Raw genomic sequence first — 23,812 nt, 5'->3', positions numbered from 1 at the left:
AATTTTCTGTAAGGCTAGTGATCCTATGTCTCAGCTCTGAAGACCACCATATCCTTCCTCTACCTCCCCAACCTTCCATCAACTCAGCAGCAGGAATAAAAAATAATAGCATGGGATGCTCTTAAATATATTAAGAATGCTTTAAGGAACTATTTTTCAACCACTGATCAATGAATCAGTGAAACTTTGTAAACCTACTTCCAGCAAAGCATATGCCAGGTTCTTTTGTTTTCTTATTCCATTTGCGTGTTTGTTTGTTTGTTTGTTTGTTTGTGTGTCTGTGTGCTTTGTTCAAGACTGCATTTCATTTAACCATAAAGATTACATTTGTTTTGTTAATTGTTTAGATAAAGCTTTTTTCTTTTTCCACTTCATTTAGCATTTGTACTCGATGTTTTTAATCTTTAATTTGCAATGCATGTACAGTGGTACTTTGGGTTACAGATGCTTCAGGTTACATACGCTTCATGTTACAGACTCCACTAACCCAGAAATAGTACCTTGGGTTAAGAACTTTGCTTCAGGATGAGAACAGAAATTGTACGGCGGCAGCAGGAAGCCCCATTAGCTAAAGTGGTACCTCAGGTTAAGAACAGTTTCAGGTTAAGAACGGACCTCCAGAACGAATTAAATTCTCAACCCGAGGTACCACTGTAATGCCTCCTGGGTTTCTTGTGGGTGGGGGATAGGACAGCTGCCAAGTGTAGGGATGAGGAAGAAATTCAGCTCAGTTTGCATTTTACTGCAAATCTTCCTAATTTGCTCTTCTCATATATTAAGGGAAAGTGTAAATAAAAAGAATACACTAGTGAAAATAACATACAAAAATGCATTTTATAAGGGAAATTTCTTGAAAAGATGCATACTAGGAGAAATGTGCCAATTTTTGTGAGGACATTTTTTCCAACGACTACAAAGAGCAAACTGATGCAGAAACATGGTCAAGTGAACTGAAAATTAGAAAAACTGGATGCTCAGAAAAATGGAATTTGACAGATTCATCCATCCCTATCAGGAGGTGATGAAGGTGCGGAGGTCCATACATCAATAGAAACTCTGGATGCCTTAAGGCTGTCAGTGTTTTGTGGGATGGATTTGACGTTTCAGGTGGATGAAAGCACTCTGTTGCCCTACCAAATTCACTTCGGGGGGGAAAGAAACAGACATTTTTGCTGTTGGGAAAGGGACAGGTATATGTATTGAAAAGTGTGGGGTGAACAAATGATTAATAGTGAGATGTATATGCAGTCCACCAGCAAATCAGGATGGAAGCTCAATAAAGACCTGATGCAATCTAGCCTCCACAGAGGCTTTCTGCAAGCAAATCCGGATGAATACTCAGTCAGCAGATCATCTGGTGGATGTGGAAGCATGAGAGGAGGAAATTGCATGGAAGATGGTTAGGTATGGGGGGTGGGGTTTCATTTGGTTCATATCTTAGGGCAAACCCACCTAATCTGCACTTTCCAAAAACCATCTGTGTACCAAAATAGAGCTCTCCTTTAAAATTCACCCTTCCCTGAATTATGCAGTTCTCCAACCAAACAATTTGTACAAAAATGCTTATGGCTATCAGGCAAAATTGCATACAAACATTTGTGTGAGGAGAAAAATGCACTAAAATACTGATTAACTGTCTTGAGGTCTTTTTAATTAAAAAAAGGCGCAAACTGATGCAGAATTGTGGAGGCGTGAATTAAAGCCTGGAAGATTAAGGAAGGAAGAGAAACCAAAATCGACAGATCCATCCCTCCTTCATAAACCCAAAAGCTTTGCTGGCTTGTGGGCAAAATGTTGGCATCAATTTCTGGGTTATCTGATTGAGTGTCTGTGGGTGGCTGGCAGGCTACTGAGGGAACATGCACTGGGGGAAAACTGCCCCAGGGACTAATCTTCACTGTGCTGTACCCTTATGATTAATAACAAATTTCTTTTTCCCCTCTCCAGTGAGCTCCATCTGACAGAGTCATCTGATTAGTAAAGAGGGATGACCATATAAAACAATGCCCTTTCACCCAGCACAAATTGGGCCTTCTGAATTAAATGCCACTTCCCTTGTGACAGAAGGTTAACCTCTCTCTGTCCTTCCCCACCTTGCTCTCTAGTGGTTGTAAAAGACACCAAACATTTCATTAAAATAATAATAAGCAAATTTCCAAACAACAATAACAGCATTCTTTAAATAATTTCTTAACTGCTTCAGTCTATGGAAAATCAGTTTATAAGTGTAAAAACACATGAGTATTTCTATTTAGTGTGTCACATTATCTTGTAATTCTCACAACCACCCTGTAAGGCTGCCACTTTTCCCTCAATCCGTATTGTCCCTATATTATAGAAGGGTGAGGGGTCTGGGCCTGAGAAAAAAATAGCAACCTAAGGAGTTTATAGCAGAGGGGAGATTTGGACTAGGCACAAATCAAATAAGAAGCCAGCCCTTGCAAGTTTTGGTTTGCAATAGTAACATAGAGATAAGAATTGGAAATGGCCAACCTTATTGCTGGGCTGTCTTTCTCCTTTAAGGCATTGGCCATAAACCAAGCACTTGGGAAAACAAGCCGTATGGGGCAAGATAACATATCTGAGGCATGTTTGATGAATTTGATTCAAGCCCAAAGATTGAAAAACACTTCTGTTGGTGGACAACCTCCCTTCAGCTTGATTCAGAATCAGCTTAGTATTTATGAGCTTCCTCAGGAAGCTGCCTCTCTGCTTTCTGCAGATTTTATTCTGGTTGTAATGTTGAGTCATGTACACTGATAGTGCTGTGCATGTCATCATGTTTCGAAGTGTTTATTGGCTGCACTCTCCCCATGATGCCAGCAATGCAGAAAAGCCATTAGGAAATTCAAAGGCTCACTCCAATATGCGTTCCAGACCAAAAAGAGAGCTTTAGAGCTGGATTGGCAGCTGGGAAGAGGGCAATGACCACATTAAACAATTGCAAGAAACAGTGAAGATAAGCACTTTACTCAAATAAAAGGTAAAGGGACCCCTGACCGTTAAGTCCAGTCGCGGACGACTCTGGGGTTGCGGTGCTCATCTCGCTTTACTGGCCGAGGGAGCCGGCATTTGTCCGCAGACAGTTATTCAGGTCATGTGGCCAGCATGACTAAGCCGCTTCTGGTGAACCAGAGCAGCTCACGGAAATGCCGTTTACCTTCCCGCCGGAGCGGCACCTATTTATCTACTTGCACTTTTGGCATGCTTTCGAACTGCTAGGTTGGCAGGAGCTAGGACCGAGCAACGGGAGCTCACCCCGTTGCGAGGATTCAAACCGCCAACCTTCTGATCGGCAAGTCCTAGGCTCTGGGCTTTAGAGCACAGCGCCATCCGCATCAAATAGAGAAGTTAATTGCTGATTCCTTTGGCATTCTGGTCAAGCAGTTCACAGCAGTCTTCACAGCTGTCAGTGAGAGGGTCATCAGGAGTACAACGTAAATATTAAAGAACAGCTGTGTGCATACACTCAGATGGATTTACTGATCAGGATCATTGGCTGTTTCCAGGGCCCCAATGCCATGGCAGGACTCACCACTGACACCAGCCCTGGCCCTCTTTCATGGGGGGGGGGGAGCATTGCTCCTACCAGAAGTAGACAGTTTCAGATAGCATATTTGCATCCAGGACTGCCCTGGAACTGCAGTCATTGGAGGGTGCAGAGAAAAATAAACCTCGCTCCAACTGGAAGTCACAGTGTAGTGTACATCTTACACAATAATACACTGATGAGAGTTCTTCTGCTTATGGGCTTCCCATGGGCACTTGGTTGTTATGATCTTATGCCTCTTCTCAAAGCCTCAGAGTAGCCTCAGAAGTCCTTCCAGACCTTTGAGGAGCTGGCCTACCAATGAGAGAACCCTCCTTTAAACAGGCAGAACTTTTTCATAATGAATGGTCACACACACACACACACACACACACACACACACACACACACGTGCAAACTCTTCTGCCAGGCACAGCTTTCTGCTTGCCCATTCCCCTCTCTTGGCTTCCGTCTGAGACTTAAGGAAGCAACTAGCTGAGTCTCAGTGCAAGATTCAGTAACCAAGGCTGCAGTAGCACTACTGCAGTGGCTGCAAGGCCACCACAAGCATACAGCATTGTGCATTTTTCACAAGTTGAAAAAAATTATCTATGTGTTGGTGGTCATGCCCCATTAATAAGGGATCGTGCCAAGTCACTGTTAAGAGCTGATGCAGTTCTCTCCAGGAGACAGTGCCTTCTCTGAAATGCTCAGAGGTGGGGATGCATTAAGTACTAAAAAGGAATGGTATTCAGTGCTAGATCTACTCAGAGTAGACCCATTAAAGTTAATGGACCTGGATAACATAGCTTCATTAATTTCAGTAGGTCCAGGACTTAACTGAATACAATCTAAGGAGCTATATTCTATAGAATTTTCACCTCTAAAGCAGTAACCAGAAAACCAGGCTTTGAAAAACCTGAATATATAAACATTATCAGTTGAGTAAAGAAATGCATTTTGCTTCCTTGTTTTATGATTCTGATACCATAGATCTCAAGTAGACTTGCCATACGCCCTGACATGTCCTGGTTTCTGTGGGTGTAAAAATGGCATTGGGGAATCTTAGTGGCCTTCCTAAAAAAAGCTCAACAACCGTGCGAGTGTCAGAAATTTTAGTTTTTGAAATATGGCAACCCTGGTCTCAAGTATGTATCCGCATATCCATGAGAAGTCGAAACATTTCTATTCACAAATTAAAGCTATGTGAGAAGACCTTTGCCCACCTGTGCAACAGGCATCCCTCTGTTATAAGCTTCCAAAGTTCTGTGTTACTAGACACATGCTGTTTGGTATGCATGTGAAATGATTCTTATGTATCCATCAAACACAAATGGATCCCCACCCCCCACTTCACAATTGCCCCTCATTGCTTGAGTCAAACATTTTCACCACCCTCTCTCTCTTTCCCTGAAGCTGTGTTTATTATTAAAGCTAAACGGTGAGTTTTCAAATGACCTTTTTATACAAGCTTGGAAATCTTATCTAAAATAATCAAATAAACTTTCTCATAAATGCTCCATGGTGGAAAAAATCTAAGAGGCACGATTCTATCCAAAGATTAGAACCGGGGGTTGTATGTTTGCCATTGTGTATGTTTTATATCACATGTTCCTTCGCAAAAGAAAGGAAATCTATAAGTCATGGCCAAAGATTTGCATTTAGCATTGACCTTGCTGTATTGGTCGAGCAGGTCCCTGACTCAAAGCATGCTAACCAGAGCTTAGATATGCTTTATGAAAATAATCTTTTTGTATAAGAATACAAATGGTGACTTGCAGCTGGCAGCCACTGGCAGAAGCATCAGCCAGGCTTTCCTTGCTGCCACCACAGTGAGGTCACCCTGCACTTGGAGTTCACCCACTTCCTGTAAAGTCATTATAACACCTTCATTTTGCTGTGCATTAATGAATCAACAAAATGGGGAAACGGGTTAGTCCCTAGAGATGCTTCTGAAGTCCTTGTCATTCACGTTTCTCCACAGATGTTGATGTCATGACCTGGGTCTGCTTGCATTGATGAGGGGATGTATTAGGAATCCTCCAACACTCATCTGACGTTTGCATGGAGTGTAATTTGCAGCAGCTTTCAGCCCCTGTGGATCATTTGTCGCTACTTCCTTTAAATCATTGTGCACATGTGCATTGATAATGTGCATTGATAAAGGTCTACTGCACATGAGGACAGCAGGCTAGCTTATTTTGTGTTTTTATATTTTGATTTTATTCTGAGAACCTCCCTGAGACCTCCAGGTATAGGGTGGTATATAAATTCAATAAATAGTAGTAGTAGTAGTAGTGGCTACAGTAGTAGTAGTAGTAGTAGTAGTAGTAGTAGTAGTAGTAGTAATAACAATGCAAGGAGCACAATGTGTTATCCTCCCTTTTATCCCCCACCCCCACCCAGCATTTGCTGCCTGTGGTGGCCATCTCACTCTCCCCAGGCTCTGCCCTCTAGTTGGAGCAGGCCAAGAGTTCTCACAAGCAGCTGGGCATTCTCCACTTCTGCTTGGCAGATACACAAGGAAATCATTGGAGCAACCTCACATCCCCAGTGCAGTTTTGGAGCTCATGTTACTAATCTCAGACTCTGTGTCCTTTGCTCTTGGACCAGACTTATTGACTTATGATAAATCCTCACCATCTAGCCATCTGGCCTTTAAGAGTGCCTGGACTAGATTCTGCTCTTTCCTTGGGACTGTATCTGTACTGTTGGCTGCTATGATAAAAGTTCACTTTTTTCACCTTTTTACTTGCAAGTAAGTCTTTGGTTTTTGGCAGGAGCCAGGGTGGAGAATGCTGTTGCACTCAGATCCCGGTTGTAAGCCTTACATGGGCACCTGATTGGTCATTGTCAGGGGTGGACCTTGGGGTGTCAAATTCCAGCAGCACCCTGTGCAACCCCAAAATTCGGCATGCATGCGCATACACTGGGCTCCATGACCTGTGCAACCAAACTACCGGTAGTTGTGCTCCTCTGACTCTGCCTCTGCCACTGTGAGAACAGGATGCAGAACTACATGGACTTTTCATCTGATCCAGGCCAGTGACCCATCTAGTCCCACAACCCGTTCTCACAGTGGCCAGCCAGAAAGCTGTGGGAAACCTGCAAGCAGAACAGGAGCACAAGGGCACTCCCCACCCCCACCCCACCCCCTGCATTGTGATACACAGCAGTGGACGTTTGTGGGCATACTGCCTCCAACATTGGAGGCTGCATCCTGATTGTAACCTCTTCCAATACTATGACTCCCTGGAGTCCCTTTAAATGGAAACGCCTGTCCACTTTTCACACAGAGGCCCAGACACTCCCTCATTCATATCAACGTCACCCATCTCTGTTTGTTTGTTTTTAGAAAGAGGGAGGGTTTGCAACTAAATGGGTACCCTTTACACAACACACACTATGGCCTGCATGTCAAATGGGAAAAGGTCTGTAATAGTGCTAATCAATCACATCATCTACCAGGTGTGTGTTTTTAAAAAACAACATCCAGGAAACTCCTTTCCCGTCAAGAATGCACAAAGCAGTGTAAAATCAAAGCACTTGCTTTTGGTACTCTGGTAACAAATCCCGTCTTGTGCCTGAAGAGTCAGAGATTCCCGTAAGCATCTCTCTCTCCCCCCCCCCCTTGTGACCTCATCAATGCCGGCATGCGTTGGCACTGCAGACGCCCCTGGAAAAAATAAGAATGCCAAGGTATTTTCTTGTTGACCTTTGAAAAGCTGGAAGCATGGAGGAGGGGGAGATGGGGGAAATCACCTCCTCCTCATAAATGTGAAAGCTTGCATACATTAGTTCCATGGGATGTTGTGATGTTTGCTTAAGGAAGCAAGATGGCCTTCACTGTTTGTTTTTTTATGGGATGCTGTCCTTTTCAGCATCCTTGCACAGTGTGGACGTCACCCGCTCGTCCCACAAAGACGTGCAAGAGGAAAAGGCAGTTGCTAAGGAAACTTTTATTCCAGAGAGGTTAGGACACACGAAAGCAATTAAAACCAGAGAAGAACAAATGAAAAGACCGTGTGCATATTCACTTACTTATGACATGTCTATACTACCCATTAACCAGAGAAGGTTAGCATATGCAAAATGCAAAATATAATTAAAAGAATAAACTAAAACTAAGGCTGCATACACACTTTTTACATACATACATTTGAAGCACAATCTTTTCCTCAAAGAATTCTGGGCACTTTAGTTTAGCCCTCACAGTTATAATTCCCAGCAACACTTAACAAACTACAATGCCCAGAATTCTTTGAGGGAAAGAATATGCTTCAATAGTATATGCAGCAAATGTCACTATAATCACCCAACAATTTATAGCAAGGGCTTTCTGAGAGCAGAATGTTGGATTTCATTGGAATTTTAGATATTTTACAATAATAATGAGCTATCTTTTAATCAGGTTGCATCTGAAGATCTGTTTTATGGGCAAGTTGAGCTGGTAATAAATAGTAACCAATCTTAATCTGCGAAAATTCATTTTTACTTAGGAGAGCTGCAAGTTGTTTATTTATTGACTGTATTTTGCTTTTGGTGTGTGAAAGAAAGAAAAATAAAAGACAAAGACAAGGCTTTCCTTCTAACAATGACAGCCTTTGGTTTTTCAAAATTATAAGGTACCTTACATTTTCATAAATATCTCCAAAAGGCACTCATTTTTTAATGTTTATTTTATAAAAGAAATGTCTACAGAGGCTTTCTATACAAGGCAGCTAACAGAGTAGGGTTTTTAAATATTCAAACTGTTAGCAAAGTCACTTAAACAATGCAGAAAGAAAAATCTTAACAGCTTTTTACAGAGGAAACTGGACAACAACGGTGTATAATTTGCAGGAAAATGGATAGAGCAGGCTTTCTCAACCTCGGCCCTCCAGATGTTTTTGGCCTACAACTCCCATGATCCCTAGCTAGCAGGACCACTGGTCAGGGATGATGAGGATTGTAGGCTTAAAACATCTGGAGGGCCAAGGTTGAGGAAGCCTGGGATAGAGGTTTTGCTCTTCATACTTCAGCCCTCTAAGCAAGCCTGTAGTGAGAGAACAAGGTGGTGTCAGCAGTGATTCTTCTCTGTGAGGCTTTTGCAGGTGATCTGAGAGTTGTTTGGCTCCTGGGTGAGATCCAAAGTGGATGGGTGGACCACTGAGAGGGGGTATCTAAAGGCAAAATAATTGATACGGGTTTATATTTATTAGTAATAATAATTATTAATTTTTTAAGGGGATGCTGGTGCTGCTTTGATTTTCTGTACCCCACTTAGAGATATTTTTTATAAACTGGTATAGTAATGGGATAAATAAATAATAAATAAATTCCAGTCTCACAGGCATTCAGTCATCGCTCCATTCTGTCCCTTTCTATCTCATTCCATCAATCCTCTGGTTTCTCTTTCCATCCCATCATACTCATTTTGTTCACTTTTTTGGATTTGATAGGGACTTCTCAATGCATTTGCCAGAGGCGTTTTGTGTGCCTCTTTTACAGACGTCTTTGTGCACAGTCTTTGCAACAGCAAAAATGCATGGCAAAATCCAGAGGAGTCTATAGTCTGACTCAAACCTGCATTCTGATCCACAAACAAGTTTGGGAGTGTAAGATCAGCTTGGTCTGTTGCAAAAAGCAGGCTGAGTGAATCTGCTGCCTCCTGTGCTGTGTGGAAAAGTGCTTTCTTTCGTCTGCCCAGAATCCTTCAACATTCATTCAGCTTCACTGGATGTCTCTAAGTTCTAGTGATCTGAGAGAGGGAGAAAAACTTTCCTCTATCCATTTTCTCCATGCCAGGCATAATTGTATGCACTTCTGTGGTGTTGCGTCTTAATCATCTCTTTTTCTGAACGAAAAAACCACAAAGTGGAGATGCTCCGTCCCCTCGACCAGTTCTGAGCTAGATGGACCATTGTTTCCGGGAGCTGCACGTAGCTCATGATCCACTGTTTGGCCCTCTCCACTTCCCACCATCACGCACTCTCAATAGAACATCCGTTCCAGAAGTCTGCTCTTAAACCAAAGCGTTCTTAAACCAAGGCATGCTTTCCGATAGCAGCGGGAGACTCAATTTACAAATGGAACACACTCAACAGGAAACGAAACATGTTCTGCTTCCAAGGCAAAGTTCACAAACCAAAACACCTACTTCCGGGTTTGCAGCGTTCTTAATCCAAGTTGTTTATAAACTAAACTGTTCTTAAACCAAGGTACCACTGTATATCTATCATAGCTGCACAGTAAACAGCTCCGCGCATATATATATATATATATGTTTCAGGGCCCATTAAAGCACATTTAAAAGCAATAAGGAAACTGCTAAATATGCCTGTTGCCCATAGAGAGAGAGAGCTCATGGGGACTAGACCTGCATAAAACAAGTGGTCCCTAGAAGGGCGATGGGTTCAGTGATGGCCAAGAGGCAAGTGCTTGAAGTTAACATGAAAAGGAGGTGGAAAGCTTATTACTGGATGTTTTGCACAAAGGTGTGTAAATGCACAGCTGAAGGCTTGTGGGTCAAGTTGTTCATTTTTTCCCACGGGTTCATTGATACAGTAAACATGTAGTGTTTTTGTTTTTTTCCCTTTGGAAATGGAAAAACGCCATTTGTGTTAGACGCTTGCTAAAGATCTTGGCTTTTGATTAACTGCCCAGATGAACAATTTATCATATCCGCCCATCTCCTGGCTTTATGTATGCATTACATTATATAGTGCATGAAAGTTGTAGTCCATCTAGACCCACCGGTTGAAGACCAGTATACAAGAGCATTTAAGTGCTGGAAGAAGTGGGAGGAATGTTCTTCCACATCTGGCAGAGATGCCCCAAAGTTGCAAAGGTTCTTGCAGCTTGTCCAATTCTGGTGGTTCATCTCCTGGGTTTGCTTAATCTGGTTAAAAACTCATATTTTTGTCATTTTGTCACCTTCTCAGTGATGACACCCAGAGCGGCCCGCATCCCCCATACGCCCTTTCCTCCGGCATTGTAAATACTGACTGTTCTGGAGTTGTAGGGGATTATGTTTACATAGTAAATCCTATGCAGATATACTTGCTTGCATGTAAATCCTAGGACTGTGCACCAGATTCAGCCAAAGCCCAAATTCTGAACTTTTCTATTGTGGTAAAACAAAAGTCTCGAATATTTGAAAAGATTTAAACGCGTCTCCAGTTTTGAACAATTATTAGAGATGCACTTCAGTCTTTAACCCCAAAATATATGTTTTCTCTATAAACTCCCAGAACTGTGACCAGACTTCCTACTTGTTACCATAAGATATCCTGGGCTATATTGTTCTAAAATGTCACAGGGCATACCTGCAAATTAAAGTGTTTCTTACCTTTGGGGTTTTTTCCATCGAAACACTGTCTCCCTCCTCCTGGTTGCTCTGCAGCGCCCTCTAATGTCACATTTTAATAACACATTATGAACGTTAAAAGTAGGACGTCATGTGTCCTACTTGCTTAACATTAAAAACCTTGACCCTTGCTTAACATTAAAAACCATGAGTGTAGATCTGCTCCTGGTTAATTTCACCTCTCAGTGACTCACTTTCCTCTTGGCCATCTGTAAGGTCTCAGAGATGGATGGAGACCTTCCCTTCCTTTCCCAGCAATGGTGATTATTTTGAACAGCCTTCCCCACGGGTGGCACTGTGGTCTAAACCACTGAGCCTCTTGGACTTGCCAGTCAGAAGGTCAGTGATTCGAATCCCTGCGATGGAGTGAGCTGCCATTGCTCCTGCCAACCTAGCTGTTCGAAAGCACACCAGTGCAAGTAGATAAATAGGTACCACTGTGGTGGAAAGGTAAACAGTGTTTTCGTGCGCTCTGGCTTCCGTCACGGTGTTCTGTTGTGCCAGTAGCACCTTAGTCATGCTGGGCAAACACCAGCTCCCTTAGCCTGAAAGCAAGACGAGCACCACAACCCCATAGTCACCTTTGACCGGACTTAATCATCCAGGACCTTTTACCTAACCTCCAGTTGTTTTGAACTACAATTCTGGGGCTGGTGGGGTTGTTGTCCAAAACATCTGGAGGTCCCCATGTTAAGGAAGGCTGCTTCAGGTATTCATTCCCATCTATCGTCTGTAGAATGTGCTGCATCAGGAAATCCCAGGGCATCCCAACTCAGCATGATATCACTTGCTATATAATGGGGGAAGGACGTCATTTTTGAAGCCGCACTTCGGACATGCAGGCCACAACTTGGGCAGACTCTGTTTTCAATCTCCACTCAGTCATGAAGCTCATATTGTGGCTTTGGGACAGTCACCATCGCCCAGCCAAACCTTCCTCACAGGGTTGTTTGTAGGGTAAAATGGGTAGCAGGAGGTGCAAGAACCATGTACAGCATCTTGTGCTCTTTGGGAGAAATTTGGGGTATAAATATAACAAAGAGAGAAATAAAAACATAAATTGCATGCACCATCCTATTTAAGGATAGCAATGAAGGTGTTTAGCAAAACACTGAGACAACCCCAGAAACATCCCCTTTAGCGTTAGCTCTGTCTCGGAAACTCAAATAACCTTACAGGGAAGACCACACAGGTGCACCAGCAACCCAGGCACAACAAAGGCTTTAGAAGTTCTCACAGGAAACATCCTTGGGATACGCTTAACAGATTAACATTTCAAGATTATATTTCCTACCTGTAGCAACGTTACTTTTTTTTTGCTAACTCTCCAGAATTAAAGCTCAGCTCCATGCAAAGCAAACTGACTTTTTGGTACTTCCAATTTTTGCATGAGCAGAGGGGGAAAGTGCTCTGGCAGGAAACTCCCTGACTTCATCCCCTCTAGTCTCTTTGCAATGGTTTCTGCATGTTTGGAACTGTAATCAGCTCCGAAGACTTGGCATTTCTAGACTAGGGGTCTAAGTATCATGGGGGGGAGGAAGAAATTTGTTCCGTGTACATTTTAGTAAGAACCTAATAAGAGAGCCAGTATGGTGTAGTGGTTAAGAGCGGTAGTCTCGTTATCTGGGGAACCTCACAGAGTGTTTGTTGGGGGGGGGGGGAAGGAGAATGTTAGCCGCTTTGAGACTCCTTAAAAGGGAGTGAAAGGCGGGATATCAAATCCAAACTCCTCCTCTTCTTCTTCTTCTTCTTCTTCTTCTTCTTCTTCTTCTTCTATTGGGTTGTTGTTTTTATTTTGATTATATATATTGTGGTTTTTATGTTGATCTTTTCTGTGAACTGCCTTGAGACCTCCAGATATTTTGTTGTTGTTTAGTCTAGTCGTGTCCGACTCTTCGTGACCCCCTGGACCAGAGCACTCCAGGCACTTCTGTCTTCCACTGCCTCCCACAGTTTGGTCAGACTTACGTTTGTAGCTTCGAAGACACTATCCAACCATCTCATCCTTTGTCGTCCCCTTCTCCTTGTGCCCTCCATCTTTCCCAACATCAGGGTCTTTTCCAGGGAGTCTTCTCTTCTCATGAGGTGGCCAAAGTATTGGAGCCTCAGCTTCACAATCTGTCCTTCCAGTGAGCACTCAGGGCTTATTTCCTTCAGAATGGAGAGGTTTGATCTTCTTGCAGCCCATGGGACTCTCAAGAGTCTCCTCCAGCACCATAATTCAAAAGCATCAATTCTTTGGTGATCAGCCTTCTTTATGGTCCAGCTCTCACTTCCACACATCACTACTGGGAAAAGCATGGCTTTAACTATACGGACCTTTGTTGGCAAGGTGATGTCTCTGCCTTTTAAGATGCTGTCTAGGTTTGTCATTGATTTTCTCCCAAGACGCAGGCGTTTTTTAATTTTGTGACTGCTGTCACCATCTGCAGTGATCATGGAGCCCAAGGTAGTAAAATCTCTCACTGCCTCCATTTCTTCCCCTTCTATTTGCCAGGAGGTGATGGGCCCAGTGGCCATGATCTTCGTTGTTTTTTTATGTTGAGCTTCAGACCATATTTTGCGCTCTCTTTCACCCTCATTAAAAGGTTCTTTAATTCCTCCTCCCTTTCTGCCATCAAGGTTGTGTCATCTGCATATCTGAGGTTGTTTATATTTCTTCAGGCAATCTTAATTCCAGTTTGGGATTCATCCAGCCCAGCCTTTCGCATGATGAATTCTGCATATAAGTTAAATAAGCAGGGAGACAATATACAGCCTTGCTGTACTCCTTTCCCAATTTTGAACCAATCCGTTGTTCCATATCCAGTTCTAACTGTAGCTTCTTGTCCCACATAGAGATTTCTCAGGAGACAGGTGAGGTGATCAGGCACTCCCATTTCTTTAAGAACTTGCCATAGTTTGCTGTGGTCAACACAGTCAAAGGCTTTTGCATAGTCAATGAAGCAGAAGTAGATGTCTTTCTGGAACTCTCTAGCTTGCTCCATAATCCAGCGCATATTTGCAATTTGTTCTCTGGTTCCCCTGCCCCTTCGAAATCCAGCTTGCACTTCTGGGAGTTCTTGTTCCACATACTGCTTAAACCTGCCTTGTAGAATTTTAAGCATAACCTTGCTAGCGTGTGAAATGAGCGCAATTGTGCGGTAGTTGGAGCATTCTTTGGCATTGCCCTTCTTTGGGATTGGGATGTAGACTGATCTTCTCCAATCCTCTGGCCACTGCTGAGTTTTCCAAACTTGCTGGCATATTGAGTGTAGCACCTTAACAGCATCATCTTTTAAAATTTTAAATAGTTCAGCTGGAATACCATCACTTCCACTGGCCTTGTTATTTGCAGTGCTTTCTAAGGCCCATTTGACTTCACTCTCCAGGATGTCTGGCTCAAGGTCAGCAACCACACTACCTGGGGTGTACGAGACATCCATGTATTTCTGGTATAATTCCTCTATGTATTCTTGCCACCTCTTCTTAATGTCTTCTGCTTCTGTTAGGTCCTTTCCACTTTTGTCCTTTATTATGGTAATCTTTGTGTGAAATGTTCCTTTCATATCTCCACTTTTCTTGAACAGATCTCTAGTTTTTCCCATTCTGTTGTTTTCCTCTATTTCTTTGCATTGCTCATTTAAGAAGGCCTTCTTGTCCCTCCTTGCTATTTTTTGGAAATCTGCATTCAATTTCCTGTATCTTTCACTATCTCCCTCACATTTTGCTTGCCTTCTCTCCCCCGCTATTTGTAAGGCCTCATTGGACAGCCACTTTGCTTTCTTGCATTTCCTTTTCATTGGGATGGTTTTCGTTGCTGCCTCCTGTATAATGTTGCGAGTCTCCATCCATAGTTCTTCAGGCACTCTGTCCAGCAAATCTAAATCCTTAAAACTGTTCCTCACTTCCACTGTGTATTCATAAGGGATTTGATTTAGATTGTATCTTACCGGCTCAGTGGTTTTTCCTACTTTCTTCAGTTTTAAGCCTGAATTTTGCTATAAGAAGCTGATGATCTGAGCCACAGTCAGGTATATAAATTCAATAAATACTAATAATAATAACTTTCATGTCCTGAACCAATGTGTGAACAAAAGTGCACTTCTCCAGATTTTTTGGTACAGTTTCCCATCCTAAAAATGCATACCCAAAAGAGTGTATATTGGGGAAAGGGTGCACAGAAATGTTGTATTGGCAAAAAACAAACAAAAAATGCATAATGTTACGAGCTATTTGTCTCGTAATTTGTCATTCTCACTAATATATACATATTTCCCCCAGCTTTTGCCTGGTATTTGCATTTTTTGCTGACATTACTTGGCTGGAGAACTATATTGCAAAATATGGAAGTGCAGATTTCAAGGGATGACTGTGCTTCAGTTTGCATAATGTTTTGGAAAGTGCAAATCAGGTAAGTTTGCCTTTAAATGTGAAGGGAAACATATTTCTCCCCTATGCCAAATGACAGGCAAGTGTGGGTTGTGTATTTCTCTGGGGAAGACCCATACAATTAGAACCATCCATGCAGTCATGTCTAAGGCTGTCCAGATCCTCCACTTCATGTAGAAAACAAATGTCTCCCTAATTCTTCAATGCATGCTGTGCCCTTAGTACAACCTAATTCTTGACTTTCAACAGTTCCTTCTCTTTTTTACAGAGCAAGCAGCCTTGCTGACTGAGATCTTTTGGGATATCTGCATTCTACAGGACACTTTTCGTGTTCTCCATGGGGAGAGGAATTGATGTTTTTTTCTTTAATGCAGCCACTGCCACGTCCATCTCAACGGTCTCTCACCAACATAAATAAACAAGGACACCAACGTGGAAAATGTGCATGCATTCTACTCTTGTCCTAAATATTTACGTTAGGGTAGTTTAGAAGAGCTCTAATTTCAGCCTTCAGAATATTGCAGCCTTCTGGGGGTGGCATACCACTGGTGGCCATGGCAACCGTGGGTGTGGCCAGACACACACCAGTCTCCATCCTCTGTCCACGAAAGCAAGAGGATTGTAGCAGTTCAAGGATCATCAGCTGGCTACATGCAGAAGCTTTCCACCCCTCACCCCCCCCCCATCATTTGTCTCGTCCAACTCTTCATACCAAGTGGGCCACAAGAGTACTTTGACATGGCATCCATGGGCTGCAAGCAAGGCCAATATGTGACACCCCACCCCACCCCGCCCTTGTGCTGCCTTCCCAAAGCCAACTAAGCGAGGTGCTGGGCTTTGGGAAGGAGACACAAGGCTCTGTCAGGGTCCAACTTGGGAAAGCACTAAATAGGTTTTGGGAAGGAGTAAAGGAGATTCTAGGACCCTGTCAGGGAGGGCATCAAATGTTGCTGAAGGCCACCCAAAAAGGTCATGAGGGCCACATGCGGCCCTCGGGCTGTGTGTTGGACCACCCTGCTCTAAGATAAACAAAGTTGTTGTTAGGAATAGATGAAAAGGGGAAGAACAATGTACACCCCTAAAACAGCCACTTCTTACTCTTCAGTTGCAGTTGTTGTTTTCCGTACATGAGCACCAGTGGGGTAAATCAGGAGATTCTCCCAGTTTTAAATTTTCTTGCCATTCCATCTGAGCTCAAGAACTGATTCACGTTTTACCAGGTGGGGGCCACTTTAAATTAAAGCCTTCACTAGCACCAGTGATAAAAGGGAGTTAGGTGTGGTCAAGCACTAGCATGTTTTAATGGTAGTGCAGTGATGATAATGATGATATGATGCAATTAACATACTCAGAGTTTTACAGTGTTCAAAGAGCTCCAAAAAGATAATCTTGCCGCAATTGCAGAAGCCCTGAGGAGAACTACATCTTTGCATTCCCCTGCAACTTGGAGTAGAACAATCTAGCATGCCAATGTGACGGAGAGGTAGGAATGAGAAAAAATTTGGCTCAGTTCACATTGAAAGGCTAACCTACCTGATTTTCAGTTCCTGGAACAAAGTGCAAACCACAGTTGTATTTTGAAATCTGCTCTTTCACAATGCAGTTCTCCAACCAAATAATGTATACAGAACGCACATACTAGAGTTAGTGAAAATAACATGCAAAATGCTCTACTTAGGGGAAATCACAAAAATGTGTATATTAGGAGAAAATCAAAAGAAAATGATGAATCTTCATGAGGACCTTTAAAAAGTAATTGGAAAACTTGTGAATAAATGTATTTAAAATTGGAAAAATGAGAAGCTGAAATAAACAGATTTGTGCATCCCTACGGAGCAGGATTGAGGAGCAAATATCTGTGCCTGAATTGCTGGTCTTGCTGCATGTTTGACGTAGGAAAGGAAACAGGAGTGTGTTTTAAGGTAGTGGAGGCTAACAGGTGTGCCTATTGCGGTGAAGAGGTCTGGTGGTGATAGGTGACAGGAAGCTAGAAATTATTATTTGTCTCAGATTTTAATCTAAGCCAGATAAAAATTCCAGAGTTTTAAAAGCTTGCCTCTCACATGCGATGGGCTATTCCAAGCCCTTGAAGTGCATTGCTGACCCCAGTTGAGGGAATATCCCTAGAAGGGGAACCTTCTTCTGCAATCCGAAAGGTGTGGAGATCTTTCATTATTGTTGTGGTGGTTTCTAGTGTAATAGATATAAAATTTGGGCTAGGAAACAGATACAGTACAGTAACCTGAAATATGCATTGATCATCACATCTTCAGTATAGCTTCAAACAACATCAAAGCAAAAGTTACCCTGATCCTATAAACATTTTCTTAGGAGTAAGTCTCGCTGAAATAACGATGGGAGCTTCTGCATGCAAAGCATGTATTCCAAAGCATGTGGCTCCCTCCCTTGTGCCTGCATAAGTGTGCTTATGATTGCAGCCACATGGTCTCACTGCAGGACCTGGTACACTATATTGGCTGACCCAAATGCCTTCCTCCCCCAGAAAGCTGGACTTCTTTCTAAATAAACATGTTTAGGATCACAGTGCGTCCCTTGTATCTTCACCAAATGTTTCTCTCTCTTTGCCCCTGGATGTCCTCATTCTGTTCTTTGATTGTACACAGCCTACACGTAAGACATAGAGCTCTGTACCCATTGAGGGCATAACCTGTACTAGCTTAAGCTGCTATTTATACTATAAGAGCCTCTGGCCCTGGTTGCGTAATTACAGCAATCAAATTGATTTTCTGCCTCTCTCCAAATGCTCTTAGTAAATCATATTGATTTCTATTATTTCCCCCGTAATCTAAGTTTTAAACAGGTAATTGTTCTACTTAGCAGAAGTACTTAAGACCTACAAACAGTACACTTGCCCTGCTGCCGTCAAATCAACAGCAGTTGCTACAAATTATCTTAGGCCAAACTAGATATGATGTCAGTAGGGCCTGCCCCTGAATCTCAAATGGATTTTAAAGAAATGGGAAATGCAACATTGGGCCCCCAAATCAAATTGAACCTCCACTGTAAAGCACAGGAGGCTTTAGTCCTTTTCTGCTGTATTGTTTTCCCAGTTTAATTCAACCCCCTCCCCCAAACTGCAATTTGCCCTACTGTGGACAACATGCAGCTACCATGCAGGTACCTGTCTCATTTCCCCAGCCCTCTCCACTCTTGGCAAAGAGCAGCTTGAAGGGAGAGCAACTCAGATTGAGAAAATGCCATTTCAATCCCTGATCCTGGACAATGTTTCAGGGAAACCTAATCTCATCTGCTTTCTGCCCTCTTCCTCTCCAGTAATCAGTTCAAAAATACAACAGCCCTTGCATTGCTGAACAGGGAACATTAAAAAATGCCTTTCAAATCTGTTTCCAATTCTGGGCACCACAATTTAGTAAGGATACTTAAATCTAAGCTGGAACGTGTGCAGAGGAGGGCAACCAAGATGATCAAGGATCTGGAAACCAAGCCTTATGAGGAACAGTTGAAGGAGCTGGGTATGTTTAGCCTGGAAAAGAGGAGACAGAGAGGATACTGTATATGATAGCCATCTTCAAATATCTCAGGGGCTGTCACGTGGAAAATAGAGCAGCTTGCCCTGGAGGGTAGGACTTGAAGCAATGGCTTCAAGTTACAAAAAAGGAGATTCCAACTAAACATCAGGAAAAACTTTCTGACAGTAAGAGATGTTTTGACAGTGGAACAGACTCCCTTGTGAGGTGGTGGACTCTCCTTCCTTGGAGGTTTTTAAGCAGAATTTGGATGGTCATCTGTCATGGATGCTTTAGCTGAGATTCCTGCATTGCAGGGGATTTGACTAGATCAGTGTTTCCTAACCTTTTTTGGGCAAAGGCACACTTGTTTGATGAAAAAAATCTCGAGGCACACCACCATTACAGCCCCGTGACGTCAGCGCGCAGCGTCACGCCGGGAGGGACGCACGAAAGTGTAAGTTTCAATTTTTTCCCCTCCCCCTTGCCGGGGAACCTCCAAGCTTTGGGGGTGGGGGGGGGGAAAGAGGCAGCAAAGCGAGGGACTGAGTGACTCCTCCAACGACAAGGGTTGGGGAAGAAGAGAAAGGGCTATTCCGCTCCAGTCCTTTCTGAAGGAGCTGAGGGTGGGGGTCCTCCGGCGCCTTCGGCGAAACGGCGCCAGCCCAGAGCGCTTCTAGGAGGCTGCCTTTGTGCGCGACGTAAAGCCCTCTTTCCCTCCCTCCAGCCCCGTGTCACCTGTGGAAAAGGGGGCTGGATCCAGTGACGCAACTCGGAAAACTGTTAGGGAAGCCAGAGCAGGAAAGTGAGTGGGGGGCGGCGTCGCCGCTTTAACCCACGTTTCCTTTTTGAAAGAGAAACTTAAGACTAGATGACCCTTGGGACCCCTGCCAACTCTACAGTTCTATGGCCCTTTGTGAAGGGGGGGCAGCACCTGGAAAGACGGGCTAGGGGATAATTGGGGCGGCCGCCTTAGGCACACCAGAAGCGAAGCACGTCCTGAGCTACAAAAACAAACCCAATTCCTGCCTCGTTTTTTGCAGTTTCTGCAAAGCGAGGGAGTCTCCCCCGCCTCCATTCCTCGGTGCCTCCTCCTCCCCCTGCTCCCCACTACGGGTCTCCCCTGAACTTGGCCAGGCCGCCTCGCCCTCCTTCCTTTCCCTGAGCAGTGGCTCAGAGCGCCTCCTTGCACCGCAGGTACACTCCGTGGGGAGGGGAGGGAGCGGAAGCCCAGACCAGCCCCCAACCCGCTTAGTCCGACCCCTCAAACCTTCCCAAAATAAGAACTCTGCATTCTACAACGTCACCCCCCAGCGGGGCCCCCTTTATTCCCGGTGAGAGGGGGGCGGCGGAGGGGAAAAGCTGCTTCCCACACTTACCCGCCGCCATCTTGACTTCCCGCAATGAGCCGGATGCGGCGCCTAAGCTCCCTGCCGTCGCTTCTCCGCCTCCTCTACTTTGCACAAGGCTTCAGGGTCGCCGGCCGATTCATCCATCGGCCGCTCTTTCAAGCCCACTCGGAGGAGGAATGAGTCGAAAGAGCCAGAGACGCAGCCGCAGTGGAAGCCCCGCCCCTCCCTTCCAGTCTCGGGGCGGGGCAGAGGCCACCAGGCTGGCAAGCAGAGCGCCGAGAGCGAGGAAGCTGATGCAACGCGGAGGCAGACCCCGGCTGGCGTGTGTTAGAGCAGTGTTTCCCAACCTTTTTTGGACTCGCCCGCCTCCCTCCAGGCAACATCTCGCGGCACACCAGGCAACATCTCGCGGCACACTAGTGTGCCGCGGAACACCGGTTGGGAAACACTGGACTAGATGACCCAGGTCCCTTCCAACTCTGCAGTTCTATGATTCTATGAAATCACACACACACACACAAAATTGGGGAAGGAAGCCATTTGTGGGACTTGAATAGAAAAGAAGTTCAAAAACTGAAACATACAGGGAAGGGTAGGGGGAATTTCCAGTGCAGGAATTAGAACCATCACAATGGCTGATAAAGTGAATGCATTTGCCAGGCAATAAATTAAAAGTTGAAATTATATCCAAAAGGTTGAAAGATAATGGATTTGTGTCCAGAAATGGTTGGATTGTAGGATTATCACTTTGTATGAAAAATGGTGACCCTGAAGTTTTTACGGCATTTCTGGCCAAGGATTTATTGGCCCATAAAACATAGTTTTAGCCCAGCTCTAAACGCTGCTTTGCAGAATCTCTCTCTAATGCAAACGACTCCAATCCTCAAGTCACTTACTAGAGAAGAGTCCCACTGGAACTGCAGCTTGGAGATAATGGCAGAAGGCTAATTTCAAGCCTAAGATTTCAGCCTATTCATGCTCTTTAAGTATAAGAGAATTTGATTTGTCATGGTTCTTTTCTCTCTCTCCCCCCCCCCCCCCCCCGCGACCATCAGGGAGAAATACAGCAAGTGCCAAATGGATTCTTCAGGGAGAAGAAACCATTTCGATTTAATGGGGAATGAATTTGCTTTATATGGTAACCAAACCCAGCAGAAAAAGATTGCCCTTATTAAAGGTTTTCATTAAACTGAATGTGCCTCTGAGTCTCTTCCTGCTTTATGTTCCACCAAATTGAGTGTTCCGTTTTTTAAAGAGCTAGATCCATCAGCTGGTAGATACTGGAGAGCAACTCGAGCAAAGGGATTTACTTTTGCAAGGGAATCCAAAACCACCCCACTGGTTTTGTGCTGATTAAGGGGGTGGGGGTGGGGAAGGGAATCCTGCTCTCAAAACTGTTAAAAATTGAAAACCGATGAGTTTTAGTTTGGGTCTGGAATAGACGTTTCCGCTGCTGATGTCTTGTTGCCTATGGCTTCCCTTCAAAAAGAATATTGTAGAGATGGAAAACTTCCAGATAAGGGTAACCAAAATGGTGCAGCAACTATGCCCATCAGTTGTAGCATTTGGGATTTTTTAGCTAAGTGAAAAGGCAAGGAAGAGGTGACAGCACAGAAGTGTATAAAATCATGAATGGTGTGGAGGGAAGTGGAAAGAGAAAAGTTTTTCTCCCTCTGTCACAACCCTAGAATTTGAGGGCATCCAATGAAGCTTTGTTGGATGATTCAGGATAGACAAAAGTAAGTACTCCGTCTAATAGCATATATTTTAACTATGGAATTATATAAGAGGCTGTGACACCCACCAACTTGGCTGACAAATTCATGGAGGACACAATTAAATTCTATATGGTATATTATAGACTCTGGGGAGCTGCTGCCAGTCAGTGTAGACAATGCTGAGGTACATAGATCAAAGCTCTAACTCACTAGAAGGCAACTTCAAGTAGCCCTGTGGTTAACAATATGGAGAGTGCTACCACTACAGGGTGCTTCCACCATATTCTTCATGTATGGACCATACCTATATGTGTCACCTCCCTCCTTGAGAAGGGAGAGGGCATGAAACACCTCTCCCTCCCTCCCTCCCTCTCTCTCTCTCTCTCTCTCTCTGGTATGTGCTTTCTGTAAAGGCTGAGCCAAAAGCAACTGTCAGGGGCAACTCAGGAGATCAGAAGCAGGAGCCAAACACTGAACCAGGCAGTCAAATTTGAGGGATAAAGCTAGGAGCCAGAGCAGGGAAATGCGCAGAAATACATCAATAACAACTCACTAATGCAGCCGTAGCTTGCGCCTCAGTCCTTGTCCTCATTCCAGTTTTACTTTCCATGCCATACCATAGAAGCCACTGCCTGTCTATTCTAGAACCATAGGTGCCAATTCCCTGGGTGCCTGAGCACCCATAAAATTCCCCTTGAAGGGGTCTGGCACCTACAAATTTTGGTGTGAGCGCCATGCACGCTGCATCACACCCATGGTCCTGTGCACCCATGGTTGCATGACCAAGCTGGCACTCCTTTGTGCACACACATACCCCATGTGTGTGCAAATAGTAGTCACAATTCATCTGGAAGCTCTCCTGCACAAGACCCTTTGAAAAGCCAGAGGAACTATCCTTATCTGGCCTGCATACACACCATATATTCAAAGCACATTTATAGCACACACACAAAGGTTTCTGGGAACTTTCGTTTCCCCACCACAGAGGTACAATTCCCAGGATCCTTAAACACTGCAATTCATATGAGGGGGGTAAGTGTGCTTCAAATGTATGTTGTGTATACAGCCTGAATAGATTCTTTCAGTTAATCAGGATTGACTCCAAACATTTGCAGTACTATTTACTGGCTTATTTTTTTATTTTTTTTATTTTTTTATTTTTACTTTATTTATTTATTTAAGTAAGTAAGTAAGTAAGTATACTGCCCTCGGAGTGGTTCACATCAGAAAACACAATATAAAAATACAAAATACATGATAAAAGCAAGAATGGAAAACACAAATCAATAAACCTACCTCCAGTTTGTGAACAAATTTCAGCTCGCTCAGTTCAGAAAATTTCACTTGGTTAAAATGTTTTAGCGAGCACAATGAAGCAGGTGTGAAAGAGGAAACTGATGCAGAAAGCCATATTTCACCAGCTGACACTTTCATTGTTCATTGCAAGGCGAGGAGGGGAACCTTCATTTCTCCCTTATGAATTCTACCTCTATCTATTCCTTCCTGTGTGAATCAGTAGAGAGCTTTGTGTTAAATGTAAAGGTTCAAAAAAAATCTTTGTCCTTGTCTAAACTTTGCATTGGACACCTTGTTTACGAGCTGCTTAAAGAGGATCTGGGAATCAATGGGACAATGTTCAATAAATAAAGGCCAGAGACATCTAGTTTTTCATTTCTTTTACATTAGTGCCTGAATATAAGAGACGATGCATTATACCTCCTAAATCATAGTAACACTGATATAATTTGCTACAATATGACAGGTTCTCATTGAAATCTGTTGCTACCTTGGCATTGTCACTTAAAGTAATTTGTACACCACATTAAAAAATAAACCCACTTGGAAAGACCCCTGCTATGTTTTAGGACTCCCTCAGTACACATAAGCAACCAAAATGAATTTATTGCCATTCCAACCATTTATAGCCAGCCACCTGGTTAATCAGAACTGGGTTAACTATTATGATAAATACCCAGTGGAATAGTGATCTAGCCAAGGCAGGGGAC

This window comes from Podarcis liolepis, assembly GCF_965112155.1.
Source record: "Podarcis liolepis genome assembly, chromosome: 16".
NCBI classification, from domain to species: Eukaryota; Metazoa; Chordata; class Lepidosauria; order Squamata; family Lacertidae; genus Podarcis; species Podarcis liolepis.
Note: the sequence above shows the minus strand (reverse complement) of the source record.